At 48.2% G+C, this 23,598-nt stretch overlaps 1 protein-coding gene across 1 annotated transcript in view; it reads right to left on the bottom strand.

Moving 5' to 3' along the window:
* The window catches only part of SEMA7A (semaphorin 7A (JohnMiltonHagen blood group)), a 73,437-nt gene extending 50,406 nt beyond the window's left edge, over positions 1 to 23,031 (bottom strand). The window contains exon 1 of the mRNA XM_073363260.2: positions 22,835 to 23,031. The gene's annotated coding sequence lies outside the window, so the exon portion shown is untranslated. The remainder of the gene's footprint in view (positions 1 to 22,834) is intronic.
* Between the last annotated feature and the right edge of the window lie 567 nt (positions 23,032 to 23,598).

Genomic DNA, 23,598 nt, shown 5'->3' on the forward strand with positions numbered 1-23,598 from the left:
AATCATGACTGCAGGCCCCTGAAATCATGAGATTGCTTAAAAATCGTGAGCTTCTAAATAGAATACATTGGGGGTGATTTATTTTTCTTGGCTTTCTAGCCTTTGAGGGCCATCTTTACAAGTTTTCTTCTGCCACCATAAGGGACAGAAACTTACTTTAAAAAGAATAAAGAAAGCTGAGATTCTGGTGTATTCCCCTAACTTTGGTGTTTAGGGCTTTTAACTCCAGCTATCGCCAGGCTCACGGTAAGAATCACAAAAGTTGGCAGTGGTCTGCCGGATGAGAGACAGCATAGCCTAGGGGGTAGGGCACTAGTCTAGTACTCAGAACTGGACTGTATTCCTGGCTCTGCCACTGGCTGCTGGGTGACCTTGGGCAAGTCACTTTGCCTCTCTGTGGCTCAGTTTCCCTTTCTGTAAAACAGGCCTAGACTTGAGACAACTGGCAGTCTAGGTACTTACCTAATCCATGAAGCCAATGGAATATAGCTCTACTTAACCTTGACACTGGAAAAAAGATGACATCATGAAAATCCCTCCTGTATTTCAATTTGATACATCTTTCTTCCCCTCCAATCCTATAATGTTGTGCCGTGTTGCTGTTCACTTATAAACAGCTGTTATGTTCCACCCCAGAAGTGGTGGCATTTTTGTACTGGGTTCATTGATCCCTCTGCATACTGGGCCCAAATTTAATTTACCGCTCTGGCAGTATGAGCCTTAATGCGAGTGTAAATGTAATTCATGCCCACTTTAAGGCCCCCCTTTACATTATCAAGGTGGGTGAAAGTACATGAAAGTCAGGTCCATCATTTATAAAACAGCAGCGTAGTATATATAAATGTCACTCCCTTTCTAGGCCCAGCAGCTGTTGTTGATAATGTGAGACTAAAATTTTTTTGCACCTAAAATTTGGTCTGTACACACAAAAGATACATACTGCTTTCAAGGGTATAATGTATTATTATTTCCTTTATAGTTTATGTCCTGAAGTATCTTAGCTCTGGTTTTGTGCTGTGTTTATACAATTAGTGTATTATTTTTACAACATTGCAAAGTCAGGACTATCTGAAAGTGATTAGCTTTGTATAAATTCTATTAATAAAAATAGGAAGACATTGGTCAGAATGGTGATTTATTGGTGCAATGGGTAAATCATGGTAAATTCAATTAACAGAGCAAAACAATTTCTAAGAAAAATGGCATTTCATTTAAACTAATATTCTAAAAGGGAGATTGAGATAGCAGTCCAGAAGATACCATTATGGTCCCCTAAACTACCAGTTAAGGTATTTATTTACATAAAGCTATCTAATTGGTTAACTTTGCACCAATCCTCAGCATTCTGGATACATTGAACTCCAGCCACGACAATTTTTAGACAATGATGAGCTAGGATTCTCTCTCAGTTGTAATAAAAATAAACAATCTATTCTTTGCATTAGCTGCATCCATGCATGTGATATTCAAGTGTTTTTATCCTGGCATTAAGAACGTGGCTCTGGACCACAAAATTTAGCTCCAAACTCTCCCAAGGGGTCTTGTTTCAGGGCCTATTCAAGCCAGTTGCACTTGGTATAACAGGAAAAAACACACTTCATTAAATCCATTTTAATCTCTGAGTTTATTCTGGAGCTTAGGGAAGAAACACAATCGTTTTTATAAATAGCTTGAACTTCAGCCCAGCCCTCCAACCAATCACTGTCAAAATGCTTCCTCCAGAGGGTTCCTCTTATTTCTAAATGGCTGTTTTCATACATTTCCCTGTGTGATGGTTCTTGCGTGCAGGAGGTGGGCGTTAGCTCCCTAACATTAGCAACCTTTCAAGCACTCTCCACCAGCCCTGTCTTTGCCTTACAGGTAACAAGAGGTGCACACCAGTCCCTGAGGCCCTCTGAATATTCCCCTCTGATAGCCAGCCCAACATGGACTACTCACAGAAATCCCAGATTCTCTGCCCCCAAAAGAGCAATGTACCCTGGTTTACCAGTTTTACCTTAAATCACTGCTCCTGTACACACACAGCACTTGTAAGAAACAAAAGATGGCTGATTTAAATAGGAAATAGAAATGAGAAAGTGGTGGAAACAAATGGTTACTATACAAAACAATCAAAAATCACAAATTAGGGCCTAGACTTATTACTAGTTACCTTTCCCATCTAATAAAGAAGGTTTTCCCCTAGGGAGACCAGATAGCAAGTGTGAATATCAGGACAGGTTTTTCCATGGGTGGGCGGGGAGAGATTTAGGTAATAGTTGTGTATATAAGACAAAGCCCCTAATATCAGGCGGGTCCTGATAATATCGGGGCATCTGGTCACCCTATTTCCCCCCCCACTCCCAAAGGTCAGTCCATTGCAGAGCTGACAATCAAAGGATGGCAAAGAAAATGCAATTCACGCAGCCAAAGGAAAATAACTTGTAAACACAAAGCAGAAGGGAAACAGACCAACCCTCGCGAGAAAAATGATCTTCACATGTTTTATAATTATATTTTATATCGGGGGGTAAAATCCAAGCTTTATTGTTCAGATTTTAGGATTCATTTGAGCAGTGAGGCAGGGCAATTTGGTTGTGCTAGGGTTCCCTTTAACTTACGGCAATAAAACATGCCGGGGGGGGGGGGCAGATTTTCAGACACAAATGGACTCGTTCCCCTCTGTGTCTCTGAAAATCTGATTTGCACTATGATTTCTGAGAGGAGATGCTTATTCTGGGTAATAAATCCCTGATCAGTAATCTGGATCTCTGTACGCAGTAGAGGTGCCTTACCTTTGTTTTATATGCCTCACCCCTGTGAGCAGTTTAAGCTCCGGCTGTAGGAGTGGAGGGCCCTGCTGAGTGATTGTGTTCCTGAACTGCATGCATATAGTCTAAGCAGAGAGTTAGGATGTTATCCTATACTCCTCACTCAGGCAAAATCCCCATTTGGTTAACAGGAGCTTTAGATGATCGGGTCTTTAATTGATTGTTTGTGACCACAGCCTGGGCTAGCGCAGCATTCTGTCTTGCGGCTCAGAAAGCATGTGAGAATTATTAAAGGAATGGGGTCAGAGGCCCAGATACAGCAAGCAGGGAGTTCATTCCACACTCTCCTTTATGGTGTGCAAGGCAGAGTAGCAAGGCCCCCATACAGCAAAGCTCGTAAGCATGTGCTTCCATGGGTTAGGGTTAGAGTTAAGCATGTGCTTAAGCGCTTTGTTGAATCAGGGCCAGAAACAGCACTCGAGATGGGAGAGCGGCGGATCCCAAACCCCTTGATGTTAATAGGAGTCTTTCCCATGACTTCAGTGAGTTTTGGAACAGGCCTGAAATGAGAGGGATGTGAATAGCAGCTGAAAAAGGGCTGCACAGCATAAGGAGGGAACAATGGGATTCTGGGTTCTTTCACTCCTCCAGCAGCTCACAAGGACAGAATACAGGCACCAGCCAGGATGATGTTGTGTTGAGTGCGGAAGAACCCAACAAGTTCAGCCTTATGGGGTCTCGCTGCCAGTGAGCTGCCAGCCGCGGAGCTGGGAGTTGAATTCTGTTTTGGGTTTAATGCCAATAGCTTCCCTGCCTGAGGCGGCATTTTAAAACACAACCTGCCATTCACAGCACTGGCCTTTGAAGACTAAAGACATGTTGGTGCTCAGATCCTACCGTACAATCAGGGAAAGAAGGACAGGGTTATTTTTACAGTGCCTGGGTTAGAACAGTACAAATGGACTTGCGCTTTGCCCCAAAGAACTAACTAAGATCCATTTATACAGGAATTGCCGTTAAAGTTTAGCTACCACCGATATTTTTTGTGACACACTTTTGTGCCTTGCTGCTGTGCTAGAGCGCCTCCTAGTGTTACCACAGGTGCCGTGCATAATTTCCCAGCACAAGGTCCTGCATTATGACTGTTTGTAAGAGCAAATATTTATACGTGGTTCCTTTCATTCAGAAATCCCAAAATGCTTTACAAAACTGTAAAGCCAGTTTCCAGGCAAAGCCAAAGTTTGCCTGCACCTCTAGAGTTTTCTTTAAAATGTTGTTAGCCTCAGAACTGGCAGGTTAGATCTGGGGACAAGGTAGAATTTTTCTACCAAGCTTGAAGTGAGTTGGAGAAGGGGATCCTGAATTATGACACCCTGGGCTCCAGCAATCCCCGACTGGCAGAATGGCCACTGGAGCTATAGGTAGCCGGGTATAGTATTGCGCATTTTTGGACACCATGGACCAGACCAACTTTAAGAGTTAGCCCGGACCAGGGAATTTAAAGATGGTTTAGATTACCTTTACTCAGACTCCCTCCCATGCTGTGCCTAGCACAGCTCGGGCAGACCAGAGAACTTTGAATGGAATCTGGATCCTGATCTGAATGTCAGAGCTCTGCTGTTCTGAAAACACAAAAATCAATTAAATGCAGGATGCAGAGCAATGCAATCTTTCTGAAGTGTTTTCATTCCTCATCAGATGCCTGAACCATAACTAGCTGAGCCAGATGCCTGGTTTACCACTTTATTGAGCAAGGACTGAGGTAAAATAGAAATTAGGAAGATTTCAAATTGTTCTTCATGGGTCAGCCCTTCCCCTAAAAAGCCCTGCCAGCCCTTCCCTTAAAAATTCCTGCAGCTTTGCAAGTCAATTTCATGCAAGTATCAGACACCTCAGTGATGGATTCTATACAGTTTTGCCTGAATTGCAACATTCAGATGCAAAATCAGACCTAGATCAGAACCTCCCTGATGTACATTAAAGAATCACAAATCATGGAGTTTCCTAAATAAAAATTTGTATTTAATCACAGAAGGATGATTCCAAGGAACTAGCAATCATCAATTAAACAGCCACCTTACCATTAACAGTCTCCATCTGGCCTTTTTCCAGACTAAAAAAAGAAAAACTTGTGCAAGCTAGAACGTTAGTTGCAACAGTGATTCATCATTTGTCCCCAGAAAGTCTATCCAACAGAAACAGAGCAGGCCATGCACCTGATGTTTTAATTGACCTTTGTGCAAGAGATAGAGCAAATTAATCCTTTAGTTGCTGAATTGACCACAAAAAGCAGAGATCTAACAGACCACTTGCTGTGTCTTGCTACTCCAGAATCTGTATCTGAAGTGATGAAGTCCTCAAAGCTGTCCTTTTTCAGCCAATGCTGCTAAACTAAAGCTAGGGATGAAGCTTCAAGGGAAACTAACTGTGTGTGATTGAAATATTGGACAAATCTTCACCATCACGGGCAGAAACAACACTGCAGTTCCATGCAATGTAGCCTTATTCATGAGTTCCCACAAAACACACAAGGGGAGCATCACCCAGCCACCCTGTCCCTCCCTCAAGCCTCCCAAGTGAGGTGAGTCTCAAATGATGCCCTACCTTTGGGCCATGGCTGCCTGAGAGGAATGCCAGGGAGGAACTTTCCCCATGGTACTTGGAGGGAGGTGGGTAGATGTTGCCTTCTTCTGATGCACTGAGCAGAGGACATCTGTGAGGAGGAGGCTGGCATGTCCCACAAGATCGATGTCTTTTGTTGGCAGGTGGCAGACACTGGTGGCTCTTGGTCCTTCTCATGTGCTAGCTGGATTGTACTGAAGCGGAGGGTGTGCAAGCACGAGCATGTATTTCACTGGTCTCTACTACACAGAGTCAGCACCGCTCAACTGTGTGTCAAAGCTCAGTACCACTAACGGAGATGCTCCTTCAGATAAACAGATTTTAGGAGCCCGTGCTTTGGAAGCAGGAGGATCTGAATTCTATCCGTGCTGACACAGACGTCCAAAGAGGCTGTGACACGAGCATAAGTGACAACCATGAAGTCCTGGAGAACCATGGGTTTGTACACTAAAATCCTATTACAAGAGACTGGGATATACACCAGGAAGTCCTAGGGTTTTGTCCTCTTGATATTTCTGCTTGGCCGTGTGATCCCTTTGGGAAGGAGCAGCACATGGTAGCAGAGGAGAAGGGACCTCTCCCAGCAGAAAGGCTGCCACAGTTATCAGACAGCTTTCCTTCCACCTGGGCTTTGTCATGTACATGAAGGGGCAGTGATATGAAATAAAGTGAAAGAAGAATGGAAGAGAATTAAACTCTTATCACAGCTGAGGAGGGATATTGTTTGTTCCGGGGCTGGCAGAAATTTGAATTCTTAGGAGGCTAAAGCAATCAGAAGGAAATGGAGCTTCGTAGCCTTTACCCCTTGCCATGGCAAAGGGGAGACAAATTAATGGTCAGTAAAAATGAAAGGTACTATGACTCCCTGAGAACAGGGGATCCTGCTTGGTGCCCCGTGAGAATGCATCCCTGGAATGAGTTCATCAGCCACTGCTCTGGCCCGGTCACTACAGTAGCTGAGCACCTCACAAACTAAAACCCAGATCTTCAAAGGTTCTTAGGCGCCTAACTCTGATTTCAAGGGGAGTTAGGTGCCTAAATACCTTTGAGATCAGGGCCTAAGGGTACATCCATACAGCAGCTGGAGGTGTAATTTCCAGATCAGGCAGATGTATAAGCATGAATCTTGATTAAGGCAGTGCACAAAAAATAGCAGCATAGCCATGGCACAGGCTAGTCACTCAAGTATACACCTAGGATCTTAGGCAGGATTGTACGAGGGAAAGTTGCAGGTACTACCACCTGGGTCACTCTTTTTAAGTGCACTAGCTTGATCAGAGCCAGTGTGGCTATGCCTACCCAACCTGGAAATTGCACCTCCCAGCTCTAGTGTAGATACATCCTAAGTGACTTGTCCACAGTCAGACTGGGGTGCAGGAGGGACTTGACCCCATATCTCCCAAATTGTAGGCACATACCCAAACCATCAGACAATGCTCCCCTTTTCAACCAGATACTCTAGTTCTCAGCAGAGCCAGACTGCTGGTAAAAGTAATAGACGCCAGCATCTCAGAAAGCCCTGTGGGATGCTCGAGTATTATAGCGGTTTATTATTTGCATTCCGCTAGCACCTAGGGCCCCAAGGAGGGATCAGGACCCCACCAAGCTAAGTGCTGTCTACACATATCATGAAACAATGGCCGCAAAGTGCTTAGGCCCAGATCCTGAAAGTTATTTAGGTTACAGTCTTCCACTGAAGTGAAATACATTGAGCAGCTGGGCCTTACAGTCTAACTAATGTTTCCTTTTTCCAGTGTTTCTGATCGGGGAGGTGGGGGGACACGGCGCAGGTGTAGCGGTTTTGGACTCACCCCTGCAGCGCCTCCCACTGGTCATCCAGGGAATTAGCGTTCCAGCCTCCAGAGCGCCCTCTGCAGGCCGGCATCCCGCTTGCTCCCGAGTCCCTCCTGGATCCCGGTGCCCCCTTCCACACCAGGGTGCTGCCACCTGCAGTACCGCACAAAGATCTGGGTCTCCCCTCCCCAGGGAACCCCCAACCCTCTACCCCACCTCGCCTCAGTCTATGGACACTGCCAATCATCACCTAGCCCCCATTCCCTGGGGCCAACTGCTCTGTAAGCCCCACTCATCATAGGCAAGGGGGGTTTGGACCTGCTGCCTCTGCCTACCCCTTGGGCTGCCCTCTGCAACTCCAGTACCTATCTGGCCTTCCACTAGGCCTGCAGCCTGGGGGGTTTCCAGGCCGGAGCTCCCCAGCTCCTCTGGCCTTCCCCCAGCCCTGCTCCACCTCAGGTACCTTGGTATCCTCCCAGCAGCCAGATCCATCCCTCTCCACAGGCTAGAGAGATTCTCTCTCCGCCTGGCTTCCCTGGCTTTTATAGGGAAGCCTATAAAAGGATCTGTTTGGGGCATGGCCACAGCTGAGGCTGCCTCCCAATCAGCCCAGCTTTTCCCCTGCCCCAGCCCTCTCCCAGGGCTGTTTTAAGCCCTTCCAGGAGGAGCAGAGCAGGTGACCACCCCACTACAGGGGGGTACATCAGGGATATATAAAAGATAACTCTTGTTTCTGATGACGTGTGTGTGCATGAGCATAGCTGGGATATATAAATGATCACCCATGTTTCTGATGATGTGTGGTGTGCATGTGTACATGGAATGCCTTGCAGCATTCTGGCGACATGTTTGAAAAGCGTAAGACGCCATCTGTGGACAACGGCCCCAGTACTGTGTAGACCAGAGCGACTGTAAATGCCTGTGTTACGAATGAAGTCATTCCACTTTATGCCCAATATACAATGTCGGCTTTTTGTGTGGAAAGCCTCTGGCTTTGCCCGGCCTGAGCGGCATAGTGTCTATGTTTCACAGCCGTACAGCAGTACGGGGAGGATATAGCTCAAATAGATCCTGAACACGGTTGTTGTACTGAGATGATGCTAGTTCCATATTTCTTCTAAACAACCCATGGCAGACACTGCGATGCCAATCCGGTGAAGAACCTCCGGGTGAGAGTTTGAGGAACTGCTGAGTATAGGACCCAAATAGCAAAAGCTGGAAACTTCTTTGACAGTTTCCTTATTCAAAGATTGAAGTCACTGGTGGACCTGATCCTAGGTTTTGCAGCTTTGTCTGTTACCATGACTGACCTTGGCCGACTCCTCCTCCATTTGCTGGAGTGCTTCGCAAAACCTGTCTGGGCTCTGTACTAGGGGAACAATGTCATCAGCATAGACTAGGTCTGAGAGCGAGAGATCACTGATCTGAATGCCTATTGACCTGACAGAATGCTGCATTACGAAATCCACTGCCTGACAAAAGAGCACAGGGGCCAAGACACAGCCCTGCCTGATCCTAGATACTGATTTTAAAGGTGTCAACCTCCCATTCCCAAGATGTCCATGGGCAGTGGTTCTGTGTAGCTCACTAATCAAGTCCAGAAGACTGATTGGGACATGTATGCCCTTAAGGCCTTCCATAAAGTGACTCAGTCAACTGAATCAAATGCAGCCTTAAGATCAGCTTACACCATGTGAACTTGCAGTGTATCTCCAACAACAAGCAGAGGACCAAAATGGCATCTAACGTGGTTGTGTTCCTCATAAAATCTGACTGATGGGGGTGACATTTCCGATGTAGCAGGGACTCCAAACACACCAGCAGAACATGCTCAAACACATTCCCTGCCACGGACAACAAGGTGATTGGCCTGTAGCTCTTACATTCACTGCGCGTTCCCTTGCCCTTATAAAGTGAGATCACAATACCGTCCTTCCAGGCAGCTGGCAAGGTTCCAGTTCTCCACATCAGGTGAAAGTTGGCCAGACGTGTATCTCGGATATATAAATGGCTGGTCACCCATGCAGCATGTCTTCTTTATATCTGGTGCTGTGAAATATGAGGTGCAAAAGGCCTGTTCTCATGGAGGCTGGATCTAGCTCCACAGTCTGAGACCTTATCTGCAAATTTTGCCAAACCACTGGAAAATAAGCCAAGGTTTCAATGAGCAATGAGATCCTGAGCCATGACCTGGCTCCCCTGTGGCAAATGATGTGCAGGCTCCTAGTGGAACAAGTCACTTCCATGTCTCCCCCACAGAGGAAATAACAGCCTCTGTGGTCCCAGGAATTTATGTCACGGGTCAGGGTCACAGAGTTTATACCCAAGAACAGCCCAGCTCAGCAATCCCTCTCCACAGCAAATGCTCACCTTATGGGAGGTCAGCTAGTGTGTGTTGAGACAGGAAGGAAGGAAGGAAGGCCATTCCTGTAAGCGACACAGATACTGACACAAGGGGAACGTTCAGCACCAAGGGGCCTGGGATGGGGCTTAGGGGAGTGGGATAGCTCAGTGGTTTGAGCATTGGCCTGCTAAACCCACCATTGTGAGTTCAATCCTTGAGAGGGCCATTTAGGGATCTGGGGCAAAAATTGGGGATTGGTCCTGCTTTGTTAGACGAGATGACCTCCTGAGGTTCCTTTCAACCCTGATATTCTGTGATTCTATGAACACCTGCAAGGTAAGGGATAAAACCCCAATTAGTCACATGCCGTACCTGGGGGGTGGCTGATTAACTAATTGCCTCCTGGCCTTGTAAGTAGACTGAGGGAACTCAGGGATGGAGAGAAGACCCTAGAGAGAGAAGGTAGAGAGTTCCTGGCCTTGCTTGGGCCTGGGGAAGGCAGACTAAGGAAGGCCACAGGGTCAGGACTGGTCCCCATGGTGGGCCCTGGAAAAAAGGGGGAAAGATCTAGGGAGAGATTGAAAAGAAAGTGGGAATCTCCCACAGAGGGAGACTCCCAGTGAGCAGAGCAGGCTCCTGTGGGAGAGAGCCCAGAGGTAGGGTTTGTAAGCAGAGAAGACTTCAGTCGCCCAAGGGGGCAGAAGAATTATGCAGTTTCTTTGCACTTGTTCATGATACCCAGGAAGGGGTCTGAAATTAGGTGACTTGGCTGGAGGGCTGAGCCACAGAAGACCTGGGGCCAGAGGCAGTTGGCCTGCAGGTGGCGCTAGAGCAGAACATAGCAGCAACACAGCCAGCACTGACAAAAGGAGGTGAGCGAGCACGGTCAAAAGGCCACCTTAGTTATTCCAGCCTCCATTCAGCCTCCTTGTCTAGCCAGCTAGGGACAGATTCTGCTGTCACTTACACTAGCATCAAGGACTCTACTGAAATCAATATGAGTTACTGTGGATTTACACCAGCGTAATTGAGATCAGAAGCTGGCCCTAGCTGTTTGGATAAATAGGGCTGTATTTAAACTGGGACTTTAATCCAGATTTACAACAGTGGAGGGGAGATCAGAATCTGGCTGTTAATTCTCAATTTTTATATTCCCAGATGGGCCTGGATACACCCATAGCATTTAGGCCCATTGATTCACACAGGAGTTAGGTGCCTTAATACCTTTGAGGATCTGAGTCATGCAGCTTATATTAGGATCAGTCTTGAGATACGGATGATCTGTGCTTGGTGCAGGACCTGACTTCTGTGTGGGGGCAAGCAGTGCAAGTGGTTGTTGGCCACCTTTCCATCACTGCTTGTAATTCTGGGACCAGTTCAGCCCCTAGCACAACTTAGAGCAGCCTCCATATACATAACAGATGAGTGCTAATGTTGAGGAATCACTTTGCCCACCACTGAAACGCAGGCACCTCTGGAGTGAGATATGGCAGCTGACTAGTAGCACAAAAGTTTAGGCCAGGCCATGAACAGTACTGTAGACAACTGAAACCGCAGGAATTTTAGGTAGGCAAAATCTAATCACACACACTGGTGTTTAGCCAAGATGGCAGAACTAACATGTTCTGCAGGGTTATTAACATAAATTCCTCCCTGAAATAAACAAAACTCACAAACAACCTAGGCAGGGAGAAAAAGATTGTGTAAGCAATCTGGTTAAAGCAATCTGGGTTTTGTTCCTTTTCTTAGGTCAGGAGCGAGCTGGTTTTTCTAGTCAAATTGTTTTACATTTTGTCTAGGATCTTCTTAGAAACATTCCTTTTGTCTGTGGATCAAGAAGTTAATAAAGGGGGTTTGTGGATAATTGCGGATGCTGCTTCTTTCTCTTTTCAGGTCTTTCTCTTCCTCTCATGCACTGTCATGTCAATGATTGTTTATGGTCTCTTTGACTCCATGGGCGGAGAGTGATTTTTTGAATGGCTTAGTATTATTCATGTAGTTGGTATTGATCCTTCAGACACAGCCTGCCATCCGGATGAATGATCAAAAGTACTCTAGCTCAGACTGATTGATGGACAGATGACACCAGAAAACCAGACCAAGGACAGACAGATGGATGACAACAGAGAGATGATGTATTGCAGATGGATGGATTAATGACAGACAGATAAAGGTTTGATAGACAGGCGATGACAGGTACGATAGACAACAGGAGACAGACAGATGAATGAGGAGTGGCAAACGAAGACACGCACATGCTAGACCAGCATTTCTCAAATGCGGCCTCCGTGGCCACATGAGGCCACAGGGGCTTTTCTTGCAGCCACAGGCTCCTGGGCTGTGATGGGGTGGGGGTGGGCAAAATAGCGCCCCGTCCCCCTCACTGTTGCTCCTAGATGCACTGCCTTGGTGTTGGTTGCTGGGGCCAGCAGCAGGGATTGGGACCTGCCCCCCTCTGGAGTCACCTGGGACACAACGCTGTATGTAAGCGGGGGAATGGTCCCACGATTGTGGGGAATTTTCCTGGCTTATACACTACCCCGATTAAATGGGCTAGCGAAAGGATCTGAGTCCTCGCTCCCACTCCCTTTACCCAGGGGCCTGCCTGACCTCGAGGGCTCCCCTTCCACGCTTCTGTGTGACAGAGGCCTTGTAACCCCAACAAGGCTGGGCCCAGGATTCCTGGGGGGCTCAACCTCCAACCTTGTCGTGGTCACTTAGGACAGGGGCTAGAGTGTCCCCACTCTGGGGTACTCTCTCTGCACTGGATGCTTCCCTGACCCACTGATCATTACATACAGTTCAAAGCAAATACAATTTATTAAACAGCAATCAATTAAAAAAATAAGGAAAGAATGGGAAAGGTTAAAGGAAAACCCGTCACCCCGCTCTGTGGCATGGGGACATCACAACTAGCCCTGGCTGGAATGTCAGAGCAGTTCACAGCCTGTTCCTCACAAGACCCAGCCTCCTTCTCAGGCCCTGGCTGTGCTGCAGGGATGCTGCGAGTCGGACACTTGCTCTGGTGGTGGCCACACGCTCTCAGGCTCTAGGTGACATGACCCTTCTTCCCAGCATCGCCCCTGCCCTGTCGGGGTTACAATCCCCCTTCAAGTCTGGCCAGCAGGGCCTCTTGGCTGGAGGCATCTCCCTGCACTGGGCCCGCTGCCCAGGGTCCCCCTCGCTCTCCCCAGCTGCTCACCGCACCCAGCTCCGGACTGCTCCAGCCCCAGCTCCAGCTTTACTCTGCCTCAGCACTGCTGCTGCTCTGCCTCCAGCTCCCTGGGCTGCTTCTCTGGCCCCTCTGGTGCTGGTTGCTGCAGCTCTCCTCCCAGCACAGGTTTCTGCTTCCTGGGCTGCTGTTCTGGCCCCTCTGGATCTGGCACGGCTCTGCCCCCCAGCTCAGCTCGGCCCCACTCTGTCTGACACAGGCAATTCCAGCTTACACCAAGGACGGGACTCCCCCATGGCCTGCTGACTCCCTGATTAGCCTGTCCACCCTGTCAGTCAGACTGACCTGGAGCATTGACCTCTCCCCATTGTTCCTGGGGACTGTCAGTCTCAGGGTCCTGATTTCCCATCGACCCTTCCCCTTTCTTTTCGTACTGGGAGCTAGCCAACCAAAAATCCGAACTGAGTTTTAGTAAGGGGACAACAGTGGGTGGTGGGGCTTAGGCTTTGGGCTTCAGCTCAGGGGTGGCAGGGCAGCAGGCTCTGGACATGGGCCTTTGGGCTCCACCCCCAGGCTCTGGCTGCACGATGGCAGGCTCCGTCCGTGGGTCCCATCCTGCAGCTGCAAACCTACAGGCTCTGGCAACAAGGCTTCAGGCTCCAGCCCCCTCTACCTCCTCCAGCCCCTAACCCCCATCTCCCCTGGCCCTCACTGCCTCCCCCCGACTTTCCATCCAGGGCTTAATTTATCCCCAGGCTTGCTAGTACTGAGTAAGTCTGCTGTGAAAAGGGATACTTGTATATTTGTTAATATCACTTTTCACAACAGACTTACTAGCTGGCAATAAATAAATTACAATGATTTGGATGTGTATATGTGCATATTTATTTGGTTTTTCTAAAGCTAATTAAGTATTTTAGGAAAAAGTGTGAGAGCAGCCACCAGCAAGAGTTGGTGGCCACATTCTGAGACCACCAAAAATTTTGTCCTGAGAACCCCTGTGATAGACTCCGAGGCATTAATACACCTCTTGAGGCTCCTAGATCATTAAAAGACATGTAGCCAGAACATTGCATAAAAAGACAATATCCTGGAGTAAATCTCAAGGAAGCCACAATCACAAACACACACCTCCCTCCTTGATTCAGACCCTAATTAGACACCACACAATTAAAATGGAAGCAAACAAACCAACAGCTTGGGTTAGTCTGCCATCATGCTGGGCAATCTTCCTCTGACTAATGCCAAGGGCATGCCAGAGGTGGAAACGGCCTTGTCTGCTGAAGGAGGAATTGCAGCCTAGCAACTAGAGCATGGGACTGTGAAGATGTCCGCTCTGTCTCCTACTCTGACCCCTGCCATGGGCCCAAGGGACCTTTATCTCCCTCTGCCTCCGTTTCCCAAACTACACATAAGAACAGCCATACTGGGTCAGACCAACGGTTCATCTAGTCCAGGATCCTGTCTTCCAACAGTGGCCAATGCCAGATGCTTCAAAGGGATAAGCAGCAGACAACAGAACTTGCTTCTCTCTCTAGTCTCTTATATGGCCCTTACTATTGTAACATCTGAGCACCCCATAATTGTTAATGGATTTTATCCTCCCAACACCCCCATAAGATAGGGAAGCACAATTCACAGATGGGGAGGCCCACAGAGATTAAAGGGTCTGAACTAGGAACTGAACCCAGGACTCCTGAGTCCTAATCTAAACATTCTAGCCACTAGACCATCCTTCTATCCACCTAACAGGGGCTGGGTGAAGCTTAATATTTATAAAGTGCTCGGCGCTGCTCAGCTGGGCAAGTAAAGTATCATTCGTTATGCTGTGGGACAATGAACTGGACCATGCCTAGACACCACAGTGGTAGGCACAGCATAAGACCCTAGAATTTCAGTGGCAGTGGTGGGAAACAGGGCAGGTGACCCATTGATGGAACCTTGCAGTGCCCTTGCTGAGATGATTGTTAGCCAGGTTTAATAGAATAATCAATGTTTAAGGCCAGAAGGGGCCATTAGATCGTTTTGTCTGCATGCCTGTATAACACAGGCCAGAGAACTTCCCCCAGCTACGCCTGCAGTGACCCCTCTGCCCCCATCATTTTTGTTTGACGAAAGCATCTCTTCCAGAAAGGCTTCCAGTCTTGATCCAAAGACCTCAAGAGATGGAGAATCGATCGTTCTTTGGTAGTTTGTTCCAATGGTCTGTGACTAGGTCTCCTAGGTGCTCCAGAAATACTACCAATAATAATCACCACCGCTATTAAATATGTATGTCTTACTAGTAATTTGAATGTGTCTGGCTTGAACGTCAAGCCCTGGGTTCTGTTTTGCCTTTCTCCATAAATTAAAGAGCCCTTTAGGACCTGTTTCAGAGTAGCAGTTGTCTTAGTCTGTATCTGCAAATAGAACAGGAGTACTTGTGGCACCTTAGGGACTAACACATTTATTTGAGCATAAGCTAGATGTATCCGATGAAGTGAGCTGTAGCTCATGAAAGCTTAAGCTCAAATAAATGTGTTAGTCTCTAAGGTGCCACAAGTCCTCCTTTTCTTTAGGACCTGGTATTTTCTCCTGCTGAAAAGGACCTTGTACATCATGATCAAGTCACCTCTTGATCTTTATTTTGAAAAGCTAAACAGATTGAGCTCCATGAGTCTCTCCTTGTAAGACATTTTCTCCAGCCCTCATATCATGTCTGTGGCTCTCTGCTGCACCCTGACCTGTATTTTAACATCCTTTTAAAAACATGGACACCAGAACAGCACGCAGTGTCGGTCTCACCAGAGGTCTCTACTCTCATGTATACATCCCAGGATCACCTTAGCCTTTTGTGCCACAGCATTGCACTGGAGGCTCATGTTGAGCTATTTGTCCATGCTGACCCCTCAATCCTTCTCAGAATGTCTGCTTTCCAGGATACCGTCCTCTCTACAGTACGTATGACGTTATTTGTTCCTAGACATACAACCTTGCCTTTGGCTGTATTAAAATGCATCTTATTTGAATATGCCCAGTTTACCAAGCAAACCAGTGACTGACTTGTCCTCATCACTACTTACCATTCCATCCGTCTTTGGGTCATCTGCACATTTTACCAGCAGTGATTTTATATTTACTTCCAGATCATGGATAAAAATATTGGCTAGTGTCAGGCCTAAAATCAATCCCTGCACAACCCCGCTAGAAACACTCCTATTTGAGGATGATTTCCCATTGAGATCCATCAGTTAGCCAATTCTTAGTCTATTTAAAGTGTAATTTACTGATGTTCAGAGATTTCAAGAACAGAAGGGACCACTGTGATCATCTAGTCTGACCTCCTGTATAACACAGGCCAGAGAACTGCCCCAAAATAATCCCTAGAGCAGAGTGGGTATTTTTATAAACAATCTTGATATTAAAAATTTTCAGTGATAGAGAATCCACCACACCCTTAACCAAATTGTTTCAATGGTTAATGACTCTCACTGTTAAAAAATTACGCCTTATTTCCAGTCTCAATTTGTCTAGCTTCAACTTCCGGCTGGATTTTATTAGACCTTTCTGTGCTAGACTGAAAAGCCCATTATTAAATAACCTCGTTATCCCTAGCCTGATTCTTGCTTGCATATTTATACCTGCCTCTGGAAATTTCCACTACATGCATCTGACAAACCACGAAAGAGGTTTCCCCAGCTCAAGGGAAGGGGCAGAGTCCAACACCTAGGTGGTCCCATTTATTGGGCCTAGAGCATTTGGGCAGCTATGCCATATTACTGACCTTGCTGTAGGATCACACTCCAATCTTTAGACTACCCCATGAAAAACTCCCTTCACTCCTGAGTGAGACTCCTTGGCCTCATTCAGCCAAACCCTCTTCTAAAGAAATCCCTGTGGCCCAGAATTGCTTCACTCCCGGGACAAAGCTGAGGCCACAATTCAGCATCAGGATCAGCCATGAGGCCACTGAGTGCTTTCAAAGGAAAGTGAGTCAGAGACCAACCTGGTAGTCAGGGCTCCTGATTCTACAGCCTCTTTCCCCAGGCCCTGCAGCTCTCACTGCCTTATTCACACACCTGGGCAAGGGGGTTTGCACGAATACACTGTGTTTGAGGCTTTTCCAGCTGTAAATCATCAAGCAGCATACAAAATTGGCCACTATTAGCCCAATGCTACTGGCCACTTCTCAGAACCCACTGGACAGACTCAGACCTGGCCTACACTTACAGCAGCATGTAAGGCAGTGGCTCTCAAAGCTGGTCCACCGCTTGTGCAGGGAAAGCCCCTGGCGGGCCAGACTGATTTGTTTACTTGCCACGTCCGCAGGTTCGGCCGATTGTGGCTCCCACTGGCCTGGAGTGTCTCTTGGCCCGCGCCGCTTCCCGCAGCCCCCATTGGCCTGGAGCAGCGAACCGCGGCCAGTGGGAGCCGCAATTGGCTGAACCTGCGGATGCAGCAGATAAACAAACCGGCCCAGCCTGCCAGGGGCTTTCCCTGAACAAGCGGCGGACCGGCTTTGAGAACCACTGACGTAAGGTACGCGTAGCTCTACGCCCCAGTGAAAGGCAGGCTTTTTCCACACCCACAGTGGCATGTAGCTACATGTGGCAGTGAAAGGCTCCGGCATGGGGGAAGCAGAAGGGAAAGGCTCTGGCAATTCCCCACTACCAGAGCCTTTCCCTGATGGAGTCTTTCACTGTGTCGGGGAAAGGCTCTGACAGGGGGAAGGCAGGGGGACACTACACTTCTAAAAACAGCAGTGCAGACATCAGAGGCATGGCTTGGGCATTGCTGTGACAATTGGGTGTACAGATTTACCCTAATTGTGAGTTTAACTGTAAAAAGTGAGTGTAAATTCATAAAACGTCACCATAATCCACACTAAGCCCTGGTCTACACTAGGAGTTGAGGTCGAATTTAGCAGCGTTAAATCGATTTAACCCTGCACCCGTCCACACGACGAAGCCCTTTTTTTCGACTTAAAGGGCTCTTAAAATCGATTTCCTTACTCCACCCCCGACAAGGGGATTAGCGCTGAAATCGGCCTTGCTGGGTCGAATTTGGGATACTGTGGACGCAATTAGACGGTATTGGCCTCCGGGAGCTATCCCAGAGTGCTCCAATGTGACCGCTCTGGACAGCACTCTCAACTCAGATGCACTGGCCAGGTAGACAAGAAAAGGCCCACGAACTTTTGAATTTCAATTTCCTGTTTGGCCAGCGTGGCAAGCTGCAGATGACCATGCAGAGCTCATCAGCAGAGGTGACCATGAAAGTGCCCTTACGCATGTGAAAGTTTCGCAGCCACTGGGAATCGTCCCAGACCTGCAACAGTATGCGGTCCCACCAGTTGGTGCTTGTTTCCCGGGCCCAGAATTGGCGTTCCACCGCATGAGCCTGCCCCATTAGCACCATGATGCCCACGTTGCTAGGGCCCATGCTTTGAGAGAAGTCTGTATCCATGTCCTCATCACTCCCGTCACCGCGCTGATGTCGCCTACTCGCCCGGTATCGCCTTGCCAGGTTCTGGTGCTGCATATACTGCTGGATAATGCGTGTGGTGTTTAATGTGCTCCTAATTGCCAAAGTGATCTGAGAGGGCTCCATGCTTGCCGTGGTATGGCGTCTGCATAGAAAAAAGGTGCAGAACAATTGTCTGCCATTGTCCTGAGGGAGGGGCGACTGATGACATGGCTTACAGGGTTGGCTTACAGGGAATTAAAATCAACAAAGGGGGTGGCTTTGCGAGAAACTGAATGGCCCCCTCAAGTTTAGAACTCAAAACTGGGTTTAGCAGGCCATTGATTTCACAGAGGGAGGGAGGGAGAGAGGGAGGAGAAAATGAATACAAAACAAATCTGGTCTATTTCTTGTTTTGAGCCACTTCATCTATCTTTATACAGCTTGCTGGCAGCAGACTGTGCAGTACGACCGCTAGCCATCGTCATCTCCTGGGTGCTCGGCAGAAGACGGTGCAGTATGACTACTGGCCATCGTCTTCTGCTAGCTGCAGATTAAAAGACAGTGCACTACCGGTACGACTCAATCGCCATGAGATGAAACAAGGGAAATGACCTGGCTGAGTCACTCCCATGTTTGCCCAGGCGCCCGATTAAAAGAGCACCCAGGACGGTCTACGTTGACAACGGCTACCAGTCATACTGCACTGTCTGCTGCCAAAAGGCAATTAACTGCTGCTGTGTAGAAATGCAGTACCACGTCTGCCAGCACCCAGGAGACATACGGTGATGGTTAGCTGAGCGGGCTCCATGCTTGCCGTGCTATGGCGTCTGCACTGGTAACTCAAGAAAAAAGGCGCAAAACGATTGTCTGCCCTTGCTTTCACGGAGGGACGGAGGGAACGGGGGCCTGACAATATGTACCCAGAACAACCCGCAACAATGTCTTAACCCCACCAGGCACTGGGATTTCTACCCAGAATTCAAATGGGCGGCGGAGACTGCGGGAACTGTGGGATAGCCACCCACAGTGCAACACTCCGGAAGTCGACGGTTGCCTCAGTACTGTAAACACACTCCGCCAACTACATGCACTTACAGCATGTGTGTGGGGACACACACAATCGACTGTATAAAAACGTTTTCTACAAAACCGACTTCTATAAATTTGACCTAACCTAACCTAGTGCAGCCATACCCTAACAAATGTGGATGGAAACAGACGCAAGAAAACCAGACAGAGAAACTGGATTAGTCTAAGCCAAAGAGGCCATGTTGATATAATCCAAGGACTGTTCAAGTTATGCTTATTAAAAACAGATGATGTGGAGCTAGAATTAACTAAAATTGGCGTGTCAGATATTAGGCCTAATTGGTAGACAAAACAATGAGAGGCTGGGCTCTTCCACCAATTGCTCTCTTTTTAGGACCCTTAAAAGGAAGATTGTGTGGGGCGCCTACAAAAGAACAAGACGAAGAGAGGGGAAGAACAGAAGGAGGCTACTGGAGTGAGCTCCACCATCATGGCTGCTACCCTCACCATCTCCGGGGGCCCCAGGCAGGGGCACTGGAATGGGGAGGCCAGAGGGTCACATGCCCCACTTTTTTACCAGCCATAAGGGCAAGCAACAGGGGGCGAAGGGGGCAGAGAGGAGTGAGGGGGGCAAGGCCTCAAGGGGAAGCGGCAGTGTGCCCCCACACACACACTTTTAGGGACCTTCTGCTGCTCCTGACCCCAGGCCTTCATCATCCTGATCCTGAGAGATGTCCTGACCAGAACGGGCCAGAGAGAAGAAGCCAGATGACATTACTACCCCTACCATTTCCACCTGAATCCCAACCACCAGCTGGGATGAAATGGGATCGGACCTTAACAACAGCGCCAGTTCATTTCACCTAACTTCTTGTCTTTTCCCCAGAAATTATTACCATCTTTGATACCATCTAAGAGACTGTCACACAAGCGTTTTCTCCTTTTAAACCCCTCTCCAGCCAACGGGAAAGGATACAAGGGATGATGTTGAAATGAAAGCCTCATTTAATACTTTACATTGGAAAGGCTGTAACAGTTTCCCCATCTTTACTGTACCTTTAGTAAGAGGTTAAAAGATGTTTAAGGGTGTGCTTGCCATGGCACTAAGCAGGCGTGGTCTCTGAATACCAAACCACAGACCTTGTTTAATGTTGCTCAGTGACTGGGTTGTGTGAACACCTTTAGCCCCTATATTCCATCTAAATTAATACAACAGCGTGAAGAGAGCCAGGTAGAGTATATACCCTAGGGTTCAGGCATGTAGGGCACTCTACTCACGTAAACCATGCCTCACCATCTACACTGCTATTCATACCACCGCTAGCTGGACATCCAGTGTCTCTACTGTACACACCCCCATAAGCATAGACCTACTCTCAGGCTCAGCCTCCCCAGTGGTCCCAGGTGTAAGACAGACACGGCCAGCTCCCTGCTGCCTCTTCTTCACTGCATCAGGCACTATCCTATTATGTGTTTGAGCAGCACCCAACACATCACTGGGACACGAACCTGACTAGTGTCTGGGGGTTCTGCTACTGAGATCTGGCAAACACTCCATAGGGCTCATCTACACGGGGAAATTGGCCGGAATAGCTTTTGTGGAATAAGCTATTTCACAATAACTAATCCAGAATAAAAGTGACTTTATTCTGGAATAATTCATACTGTTCCAAGGTGGAGTAATTATTCTGGAATCAAAGTGCTTGAGTGTTCACATGGGAAGCTATTCCATACTACCTATGCTGATCACATTCCCTGTATTGACAAGCCCATATCTACCAAGTTCCACACAGCTTGACAAGTGATGTTTTACGCAAATTACTTAGTGGTCTATTTTGCATATAGTCATGAACTTCCGCTTTTAGAAACTTGGGTAGATTCAGTACGTGCAGGAACACCAGAACTAAGGTTACCCATCTGTGCTAAATTTAGCCCCATTGTCCATATGCATAAAGTCCAAGTTCCTCTCAGATAATGAGAGATCTAACTCTCATTGAAATCCAGGGGAGTTGGGATCCTAAATATCTTTGAGGATCTGGGCCTAAGAAACCAGGATGACACCTGTGGCAGAGGGGGGGTAGATTATCCACACCAGCCAACTGGAGGATTCTTAGCCATTCAGAGACAGAATGCTGGATTAGAATGGAGCAGGGGTGTCCTCCAGCATGGCCTGGTGATTCCTACTTTCCTAGGATAGTCTTTAATGTATTTCCCCCCCTCCCCCGGGTCATCAACAGGATATGAACCCATGATCTTTAGATACACTGGAGGAACTCAAATGACAGTGGTCTGAAGAGGAACTAGTATTAGAGCTGTTTGTCTTAGCGTGGCTGAGTCTGTAACTGGGCCCACCACACACTCTTTGCCAGTGGGTCACACAACTCTTGGTGAGACAGCAGTGGCATATTGAGAATCAGGATATGTGGGTTCTATTGCTGGTTCTGGGAGGAAAGTACGGTCGAGGGCAGAGGTTGCAAACTATGGCCCGCAGGCCATATCCGGCCCGCGGGACCCTCCTGCCTGGTCCCTGAGCTCCTGGCCTGGGAGGCTCGCCCCGGCCCCTCCCCCGCTGTTCCCCTTCCCCCGCAGCCTCAGCTCACTGTGCCGATGGCGCAATGCTCTGGGCGGCAGCACAGCCGCGGCCTGACCCGGTGCTCTGTGCTGTGCAGGTGGCGTGGCTGGTTCCATCGGCTGCCTGTCCTGGTGCTCTGGGTGGTACGGCTATAGCACCGCCAGTCACCGGAGCTCCAGGCAGTGCGGTAAGGGGGAAGGGAGAAGGGGGGGGTTGGATAGATGGCAGGGGAGTTCGGGGTGATGGTCAGGGAGCGGGGGTGTGGACAGGGGTCGGGGCAGTCAGAAGGCGGGGAACGGGAGTTGAATGGGGACGGGGTCCTGCGGGCGGTCAGGGGACAGGGAAAAGGAGTGGTTGGATGGGGCAAGGGTCCCAGGGAGGCAGTCAGGAATGAGAGGAAGGGTTGGATGGGGTGGGGGGTTCAGGGGCGGTGAGGGGACCAGGGGGTTGGATGAGGCAGGAGTCCCGGGGGGGCTGCCAGTGGGTGAGAAGCAGGGGGGATTGGATACGGGGTGGGGGCCGGGCCAAGCCTGGCTGTTTGGGGAGGCACAGAAACCCGATGTGGCCCTCAGTCCAAAAAGTTTGCCTGCCCCTGGTTTAGGAGTTACTGACAGCATATCAAGTACATAATTTGGCATATTCATTCAGCAAGGCAGAGTGGCAAAGCAGCTAAGCCATGCATCTGGTCTGCCAATTTAGAGATTCAGTTCTTCTGCCGGAAGTGACCGTGAGCAGTCTCTCTGTTAGATCAGCTGTCAGATGGGCGAATGACAGCTCTCTGTGCCCAAAGTTGCAGGATTGCTTTGTGGTTAATAAAAAAAAGTGGTGGAGAGCCCAGACATATTCACACCAGTGAGTGGAAAAGCTGGAATTAGAAGTCACGTGCTGCTGGCTGGTAGCTCTGCCCACACGACCCCACACATTGCTCCTGGAAGTGTTGTCATGCTCTCAGCCATGTGGACAGGCACAACAGAGTTGTCAAAGGCACGACACTTGGCACAACTGATAACACACCCATTTCCTCCGCAGGGACCATTAAAGTGCTGATGATAATAATGAAAGGCTCTGCACGCACACACCCAAACCCACAGTGAATTAGCACATACCTGAGGCCCATCAGCAATCCCACACCACGGGTCACTGTGTCATTGCTGGACACTCTCTGTGCAGCCAGCCCTGCACGCTTGCTCCCCTCTCATACTGGCAGAGACGCAGAGAGACAGGTACAGTACTCCTTAGCTTCAGCCCCTAGGGGGCTGTTCTTCCACGCTGGTTGAGACACCCATGGACTCTGCAATGAGGCCAGGCAGCAAACAGAGCATTAAAACCATCACTACCCTAATTCAAGCCCTCCCCATTCCTGCCCTGTTAGATCATTAATAAATAGTAAGTGCTAACGATAGACTTCATAGCTTATTATAACAAATAAATTGCTAATAATAGTCAATAGAAACCAGCCAAATAAAATAAGTTAACTGGCAAAAACAATAAAAAGTTAATAATAATAAGTAGTCTTCCCTGCCAGCTTGGGACTCCAGAATTCTACCTTGTTGAGCCAGACACGCTAACCTGCTGCAACAAAGAGTTGGGGTCTGGGCCACACCCCCAAAGCTGCAGACTTTAACTAAAAAACAGCTCAGCAGGTCACCTCTCCAGCACCCAGATACGCAGTTCCCAATAGGATCCATACCCCAAATAAATCCATTTTACTCTGTATAAAGCTTATACAGGATAAACTCATAAATTGTCCACCCTCTATAACACTGATAGAGAGATATTCACAGGTGTTTCTCCCCCAGGTATTAATCACTTACTCTGAGTTTATTAATAAACAGAAGTGATTTTATTAAGTATAAAAAAGGATTTAAGT

The sequence above is a fragment of the Lepidochelys kempii genome, chromosome 10 (genome assembly GCF_965140285.1).
Source record: "Lepidochelys kempii isolate rLepKem1 chromosome 10, rLepKem1.hap1, whole genome shotgun sequence".
In the NCBI taxonomy this organism is placed as follows: Eukaryota; Metazoa; Chordata; order Testudines; family Cheloniidae; genus Lepidochelys; species Lepidochelys kempii.